We start from the raw sequence: 9,048 nt of genomic DNA on the forward strand, positions 1-9,048 counted from the left end.
ATATCTTATGAATAGAATTCCTCATTAGTTTAACTTAAATTTCGCAATTGGGTCATGCAAATTGCATTTATTCACTCAACAAGCTAAATGAGCTTAGTTTTGACCTAATTTTCAATGCTTCGTTTCTTTCGGCCATTTTTACGAACATGGTGCTTGTTATTCCAATCAGCAAAACATCATGAGGTTGAGAGGACGTGATACAAAGCAGTCCAAAACATCTTATTTTTTCTTTAATACTTGAAGATCAGTACGAGAGACAAGTACTGTTACACTAAGAAACTGGTGGCAAGCATGTTGTTGTTAACCTTTGAATGGAGCCAAACAAAGGGAAGATCATATGGACTTCTGAATCCGGGTGAGTTTTTTTGCCACATCAATCATATCTAGCCTTTCTTCACCCTTCTCTTGGGTGCATGCCAACGCTAATGCCAAGAAAGCTTTCACTTGTCGTGCTTGCCCATCTTCTTCCCCTCCCTCCCTACAAATTTTAGGATCCACAATTTCGGTTAGCAAATCATTACTAACACAATCTTTCACATACTGAACTAATGAGGGATATGTTGGTGCCAGAGGTACACCTAAGCAGAAGCAGAAGCATACCTAAGTTATAGACGTCACTTTTCTCTGGAAAGGAGCCAGACACCAAGTAGGCAGGGCCAGAGTGCCCAAAAGTTCCTTTGAAGTCTTCATTTGCATGAGATTGCTGAGGGATTGTCATGGAGATTGTTGGGAATAAGTGTAGCTAAGACTAACACGAAGTATAGTAGCAGAACTAAACAAAAGAAATTGATGACAATCACACAGAAAGAACACCAAGAATTAAGTGGTTCGACTCAAAATGAGCCTACGTCCACTGGTGGGGTCGGTATCGAAGATTTCACTATCAACAGAGATGGAGTACAGATCAATACAACAAAACTTCACAATGAAGTTATCTCTCAAACTCTCTCTAGACTTCTCTCTCAAGAAAACACTAAAACAAAAGCCAAAATGAATTCTGAAGTCCTTAGGAAGAGAAAGGCGCCGTTTGATATTTATAGGAAAAGTGAGAATTCACTTTTGTGAACATTGGCTAGAGCGAACGTCGAGCGAGTGTCGAGCGAACGTAGATATTCTGCACTTCGCTCAAGCCAACAGTTGTGCGAGAGTCGAGCGAAGCTCTCTGCCTGAACTCGCTCGAGCTGGGTGTCGAGCGAGTGTCGAGCGAAGCTCTCTGACTTGGATATTGCTCGAGCTGAATGTCGAGCGATACTTGAGCGAAGCTCTCTGTCTGAATTCGCTCGAGCTGAATGTCGAGCGAATGTCGAGCGAAGCTCTCTGTCTGAATTCGCTTGAGCTGAGTGTCGAGCGAATGTTGAGCGAAGCTCTCTGTCTGACTTCGCTCGAGCTGAGTGAACCTCCGCTCGAGCGAACCTACGACACTTGCACTGTTCAATCAGAATTCAAGCCACCTCATAACAGAGATCAGTGAGAAGTTGCAAAACTTGGGAACCAAGTTATGGTCGAAAAAACGCAGCTGGGTCTTATATCCCTATGAAAGACTGGCCTGCAAAGAGCAGTATGAAGATATGTTATTGCATTAGCAACCTCCTTGGCAATCCGCAGCCTAGTTTTCCATGGCAGGATTTCATTATCCCCAAAACCTCCTTGATCGTTGAGAGCACCAGTTTTTGCAAATTCATGAACGAGAACCGGTACAGGAAACTCTAAACGGCAGCCTAAGAGCTTTAAAACATTCTTGTGACTGCTCATCTGGGTTGTGATGATAATGTCACGGATAACACGGGACCTAACTTCATCCTCCCTCACCACCCTCATGAACTTTTAGATAATAACTGGGCGATCAGCTAAAGAGCCCTTATACATAACATAACTGAGCTTAAGATCATCGAGCTCGTCAACCCTTATCCCATATTACAGAGGTAATGGACAATTTTGTATAATGTGACGTGGATCGAAGTTATCTCTTGCTCTGATGAGCTCGTCAGCCGAGAAATGGCGAATAGGATTGCATTTTCCACTACTAGAAGTAATGAGATAAGATTCTTCCATTGATATGAAATGATCTCTCTCTTTGTTTCATTCTCAAACATGGAAGCCCACCCTAAACTCTTGCCTCTGCATGCAATTAGACCCTGGAATCCAATACTGGAAAAACAGAAAAAGCAACTCTGTAACTGAGAGATTGACCAAATGGGATGGGACTGCTCTGTTCCAAGGGGCGTCATAGTTTCACAAGATGAATTATATCTGCAACTGCAAAACAAAATAATTTATATTTTAGATTGATATGCATAAAATAGGCGGAACCCAATCCAACCTCCCCCGACCAAGCCCCAAAAGCTAGACAAATCATGTGGAAAATACCAAATCAGCAATAAAGCAAAACCACATGATGAGAAAACAAAGCAAAAAACAACTTACAAGAGTTGTGATAATGTCTTCGCCTTTTGTTTGGGGTGTCCAGAAGGACCTAGCTGGACACCTATCTCCGAGAGCTTTCTTTTCACTCGATGGATGACAGTGTTGGACACTATCACAAAACACAATTATATATGTTTGTACTTTTAAGTTTTCACCCTTTGAGCAATCAGCGCCATATAGCTAGGACGTATGCAACAATTCATCGTCTGTCCGTCAAAGTCTCTTTTTTTGTTGACATTGTACACTTGATGGCGATGAGGGTTCTTGGGGCCTTTACTAAAACCGTGTAGACACGGCGGCAATATGCCATTCATTTTTCCTTTTTTTTTTTTTTTTTTTTTTTGCCCTTTTTGTTGTTGTTTCCTTCTTCCCAATCCTCAAATTTCTTTTTCATTGATTTAGGCATACAATTTCATTTGCAGTGCCGGGAATCAGACAGAAAACTCAAGCTAAAACACTTGCTTTTTTCTCGCGTCCACTTTCAGGACTTCTAACGTGGATATTGACCAAAACAGAGCCAAAAAATACGTGATGATAAAGCAGATTACTCTTCTAATTGTTTGCATGCCTCGTGAACTTTTGTTGTCTTTCGGTTGTTCTTGTTGAGCACGTATTACTCCTACGTACATATATGTTGCCCCTGGTTCAACTTACCAATTAAGCTTTCTATCAAGTCAACCTTCAAGATTCAAAGCTCGTTGTGTGGTTAGGTTTTGATCCTTTTTGTGCAGTGAATCATTATAAGGTCGGGAGCCCATGGAGTAATGGCGACAAGCTGGCCTGCGATCCGTACGGCTCGTTGTTTTAGGATGGGCCTTATTTGGTTATCAACACGGTCACATTCTGGATTAGGAAAGAAATGAAATGGCCTCTCAAATCAAAGTGGCCCAAACTTTTTGCAGATTAAGGTCTTGTTTATTTTCAGAAAATATCTCATCTTATATTATCTAATTATTACAACTTTTTTAACTTTTAATATAAAATAAAATAAACAATTTAACTTTTTTAAATTTTAAAATAAAAATAATATTAAAAAATATATTCTAACAATATTTTATTTAACTTTTTAACTTTAATATCATCCCATTTCCGAAAGCAAACGACCCCTAATTTACTAACACTTGCAAAAAAAAACACTTTATTGCGTACGGCTTGAAATCATGAAATGTCAAACCAATCCAGGAAGAAATTCTGCAGCCATATGATAATTAACCAAACAAAACAAAACTGCTTGCCACAATATATATATATATATTATTTATTACATGGTCAGGCAAAGAGACAACCACCATTCGCCATTGTCAGATATCATGGTGTCATAATCATGGAGATATAGGAACCCCTGCTGACATACTATTCGAGATGCCGCCAAACAAATAATATTCAATATCTCTGGTACCATTGCCTCTCATTTTTTGCCAAGTGCCATTTAATATGGTCGCTGTTGCATGCTTGTTTGTTTCTAGAGAGAATGATTCATGGTTTGCTATTATTGACCATGTCGACTAGGAGCATTCTTACAAAGGGTCATACAAAAAATCTATCTTGTCATTGAAATTTTAGGTGTTTGACATAATTTATATATATATGACTAAACAGTTGTGAGAAAGAAATATCAGCGGCAAGTTGGTGATTGAGAATGGTGCTTAATTAGTGATCATGCAACATTTCGTGGATGACGTGCTTTAGTGCATAAATCTATGGGTATGGCTGCAATAGAGAAGCCTTTCGTTGTCATGGTTGGCACACTCTTTCGACAGGGGGCCAAAAAATGAATTACATATGCACAATTCGACCACATATCCAAAAGCAGTGTTTTTTCGCCAGAGTGCGCGCATTAGGAAGTTCATTTTGTACTGTTTACCTGCTGATATTATCAATAAGAGCGGTGCTACTCTACCGCCCGAGTAATACCGTTCGATGTTACCGCTAGTTGTAAAATTAGTTTTTTTTTTTTTTATTCATATTTTTTTAATGTATTTAAATATTTTTAAAAAATAAAAAAAAATACATCAATATATTTAAAATCACTTTCTTTATCATTCGGTAAAAAAAAAAAAAAATTGAACAATCAAATCAAACGGTAAGATGTAAATTTTTCCTATCAATAATAATGTATTGCGCAAAGCTCAAGGCACATGGCTGATCATACGTTCATATTTTGATGACACCATCGAAAAGCAGGACACTGATCACTGCAATATTGCCTGTAACAGTGCTTTCATTTCCTACATTTAATGATATAAGCTTGGCCATTCACTACGAACATTTTGCAAAAACCAAGTAGATGAAATTAATGATGCTGCACACAATAATGCGCGTCTGTTGTTTTAGGCCCAACCTCCTGCTCCGTGCGGACATGCATTGAAATTACAGAAGAAAAAACTGCATCGAAGGATTAGGTGGCTAAAGAAATTAAGAAAACAAGAAGAGATCAGAAAAGTCAATCTCGATTAGGTTTGACAATATTATAAACATAGAATAGTTTATATGAAGATGCAATTAAATTTTGTTTTTGCTTGTGCCGCAAAACTTATATATATTATATATATAGGCAGCGATTTTATTGGTTTTTTCTGTGAAAATGAATCGCTAGGAAATGCGATTTCTCTTATAGTGCATTTTAAGTTACGTCAGTTTGTAAATTTATTTTTAGAAGATCTCTTTATGACTAAAGCATTTATCTTATTATAATATGTACTAATCTTCCGTGCTCAGATTGTTGAATTAGGCCACATAGTAATTTCAATTGGTATCAATATCTTGCACCAGAAAATGTTACATACAAAAAATATTAAGATCCTTAGTATTCACTGGTTGAAGGGGTGAAGTATAAGGAGATGAAATGATTCATACGTTGAAAATTCCATTGGGAGAAAGAGAACAATGGATTGTTTTGTAGGAAGCTGTATACGTACGTACGTAGGCATTGCTGTTAAAGATTTTTATGGCAATAATAATTAAAGTGAAGGCTTCGGATAAGATAGTGATACTCCCATGTACCTATAAGATGCCTGCAGGTATACGCTGCCGCAACAAATTAATATCGGAGTTCATCTGTTTTTCTACAACACTCTTCTGAGACTGATCCATGGTATGCACGTACGTGCCACATGTTCCTTTCCTGAGATTTCATTTATTTCTAATGCTAATCGAAATCTTCGTTACGTAGTCCTTATAAATGGTAGGTAAGTTGGTCGGACTCTGTGATCCAATGGAAGTCCTTCATTGTGCTTGCGTAAATCATAGCTGTATGTTCTCTAATTAAATGAACATAAAAGTCCGCAAATAATAACAGCATAAGAGACGAATAATCTGGAAATATGAACATGATAATCACGGGGTAAGTCAAAAGCTTCTGGATTTAGACGATGGGAGGACATCATGCCAAATTATTATTCTAGAGCAGAAGTGTTCTCACTTTTACGATATGATGTCGACCAAATGATGTATGGTGAAAAAGGAAAAACAGAGGAGTTTTGCTTGATCATTACCTGCGTCTGTCTTTTTTGCTAAATCTTAATTTTTGTTTCTGGAAATGCCATCTAAAACATGATGCTTGATTTTCATAGAACTTGATATTACGGAAGTATGACAATTTAATTAATTTGATCAAATTGCAGTGTTTATAACCACGAGGTCCTTCAGAAAAGGATCAGAAAGAGAAATCTCCACCAAGTATACAAACTCTGCACTGGAATATAATGGAAGAACTAGATAATCTGTCTATCAATACAGACTCTTTCCTACAAGAAAGGAATACAAAAACACTCTTCTTGTATGAGGAATACAAAAACAAATAACCCAGAAATGACAAGATTACTACTGTATGAGAAATTTCAAGGCTTATGCTTCTGGGTGTAGATATAATCGATGTGAGCCGCTAGTGTTCTTCTCTCTAAACACTCTTCTTCCCCAGCTCCTTCACAAATTTCCTCCACCTTAACTTTCTCTAGTTCAGCATCCTTCAGGCAAAAAAAAAAAAAAAAAAATGTCAAAGAAGCATATTAAGCAAAACCCATAAAATTCTCATCTAAAAGCTGCCAAGTTAAAAAGAAAACAAAAATGATATGATTTTGAGGAAATCTGCGTACCCTATGCTGAGTTTTCAAGGAAGGATATCTGCAAATGTGGGCTCTGGCCTGGCAGTGGCGTAGGTTAGTGTGTAGAAGAGGAGGAGGGCTGCTACCACGCAAAGGATGCTGACCTTGGACGACATCTTCATTCTTGCTCTCTCTAGAAGTGCCGAGACAACACGAGACACAGAGCAGTGTCTGTTGGGGGAGAAATTTATAGAGACCGAGAGGAATGAGGGGCAGATCTGGAATTACGAATCAGTATTTTTTACTTGAAGAAAAATGTACGGATATTATTATAAAAGTAATAGACAAACCAAAAAGGGAACATCAAGAGCATTGGACTGCTCTCGAGCGTGGCTGACTGACCCCGTTGAAATTTATAAAACCAAGAAAAATCATTTTGCATTTCTAAATTAATTATTATTTTAAATTGACCTTCAAACGATAAAAATAAAAATAAAAAGTTTTAAATGCCCGTTTAGAATGTGAGCTGAGATTAAATTGGACTTAACTCAGTTCATTCTAATTTTAAGTTGAATCTAATATTTAAATATTTAATTTTTAAATTATTAAATTTATCTAAATTTAAAACCTCTTTATACATTAAACTCATAATATTTTCAACTTAATACATCTTTACATGTAAGACACAATATTTTTCAATTTCTCATAAATATATGGAAAATATTATCTAAATTTATCTTAACATCCAAATACATCTAAACTCATCTTAAGTAGGTCCCACAAAACTCACTCTACCATATCAACTTATTACTATTTATAAAGAATTTAATTTATCTCAACTCAACTCAACTCAACTCAACGTCTAAACGTGACTTTAGGAAGAAAAAATATTAATAGAATATAAATAATAAAAATCTGGTGAACCCAACTGAAAACTAGCTAACACCGGCTCCTAATAGATTCCAACCATGCAAACCTTGTGGTACTAATTATGGAATTGCGTTCACTCTTTGTATTGCTGAAGAATAAGCATAATTTGGATTAAAGGATAATTTTTCAAATTAAGGCTCCTGAAACAGAGGAATTTTAAAGCAAGGGATCCTGCTTGGAATGTACACCTCTTTTGGCATTGTCAACTTGTATCTGTTTGATCCTCTGCCCGAACTTCTGGCTTCTTTAGTAGTGCGTTCACATGCAGACATAACAACTGAGGAGTTGACCATGCCCATGATAATCATAATCCTTGGTTTTTATTGTAATCGATTTAGCCAGATTCATACAGGTTTTGTTCATACCTAGCAAGTAGCAACCGAATTTGGATATGAATTTTTTTTTTTTTTTTTTTTTTTTTTTATTACCAGGAGAAAAGGTTTACTTTCATGCTGTGATCCTCTAGAGAGAAAGTGGGCATGTAATAGCCGACATCATGGGGAATCATCCCTCTCACCTGTCTCTTCGACCTAGTCATTCCATAATATTTACAGCCAAATTAGAAGAACCTTAGAAATTGATCAGTTTAATTGCAATCTGTCAACTTGTCTTGATACTACTTTTAAATACCAATTGATTATAATAAATAACAGATGTCAGCTATAATCGGACTGGTATGGAAGTAGACTTTATTTGCATCAAAATTACTCATGAGCTTGACACTTTAGAAGTAATTTGACAAGCAATCACGAGGTGCATCAGATTCAGGGGACAGAGTAGTGTAATGCACAATCATGACAATTTTGGGCTACCCCAGAAGGGAAAACAGAGGTATCGTAACCTTTGCTTTGACATGGCGTGGAGCAGTTATGCGTTGGAGAGAGTGGAATTCCGGCCTGGATGTGGTATTGGTCCCCCTTAGTTTTTATTTTTTTATTTTATAACTGATGAAGGAGTGAAAGGGCCAGCATTAGCAGCTCCAAGTAATGAAAGAACATATATGTAGCGTTGATGTTTCTTCATGGTGTGCATTAAATAATGGTTGGTGGTGGGGGGTTGGTAGCTCAAAAGTCTTAAGAGAAAAGTAAGAATCTGAAGCTTGAAAATTAAATTGGCAATGAAAGAAGATTCTTCTATTCTTTGGTCATCTTCTTATATTTTTTGGTAATGAGTTGTGTTTCGTATAATTACTTTTACATATTTTTTATATATTTTATTGATGTAATTGATTAAAAATAACCAATCATATTAATAGAATATATAAAAATATACAAAAGAAACTGTACATAAAATTTTTATTTGTTAATTTTAGGAATCAAGTTAGCTCACTATTCACTTTTTTCTACCTTGCGCAGACACGGGTTTCTGCTTTCGGACAACTGTTCACACTACCGTTTTTTACCAAGGAAGGTACAAGCTTGTTGTGTGTTACGACATCAAAAAGGAAGATGATATTAATATTTTTTAATTAATTCAAATATTCATCGCAAACATCATACAAACAATAGGTTTAAGCAATTAAATAACAGAAATGCTTTGGTCCTAAATTTGGATCCAAATGGCAAATAGTGTTCTGAATGGTTTTTTTTTTGTTTTGTTTCGCTTAGTGATTAAAGAAATATTTTTTAATAATGTTGTGAATTTTTTATTT

At 36.3% G+C, this 9,048-nt stretch overlaps 1 pseudogene; it reads right to left on the reverse strand.

Annotated features, from left to right (window-relative positions):
• Positions 1 to 85: 85 nt before the first annotated feature.
• Positions 86 to 2,540, reverse strand: LOC121254158 (annotated as a pseudogene).
• Between the last annotated feature and the right edge of the window lie 6,508 nt (positions 2,541 to 9,048).

Source organism: Juglans microcarpa x Juglans regia, chromosome 3D, assembly GCF_004785595.1.
Source record: "Juglans microcarpa x Juglans regia isolate MS1-56 chromosome 3D, Jm3101_v1.0, whole genome shotgun sequence".
Lineage (NCBI taxonomy): Eukaryota > Viridiplantae > Streptophyta > Magnoliopsida > Fagales > Juglandaceae > Juglans > Juglans microcarpa x Juglans regia.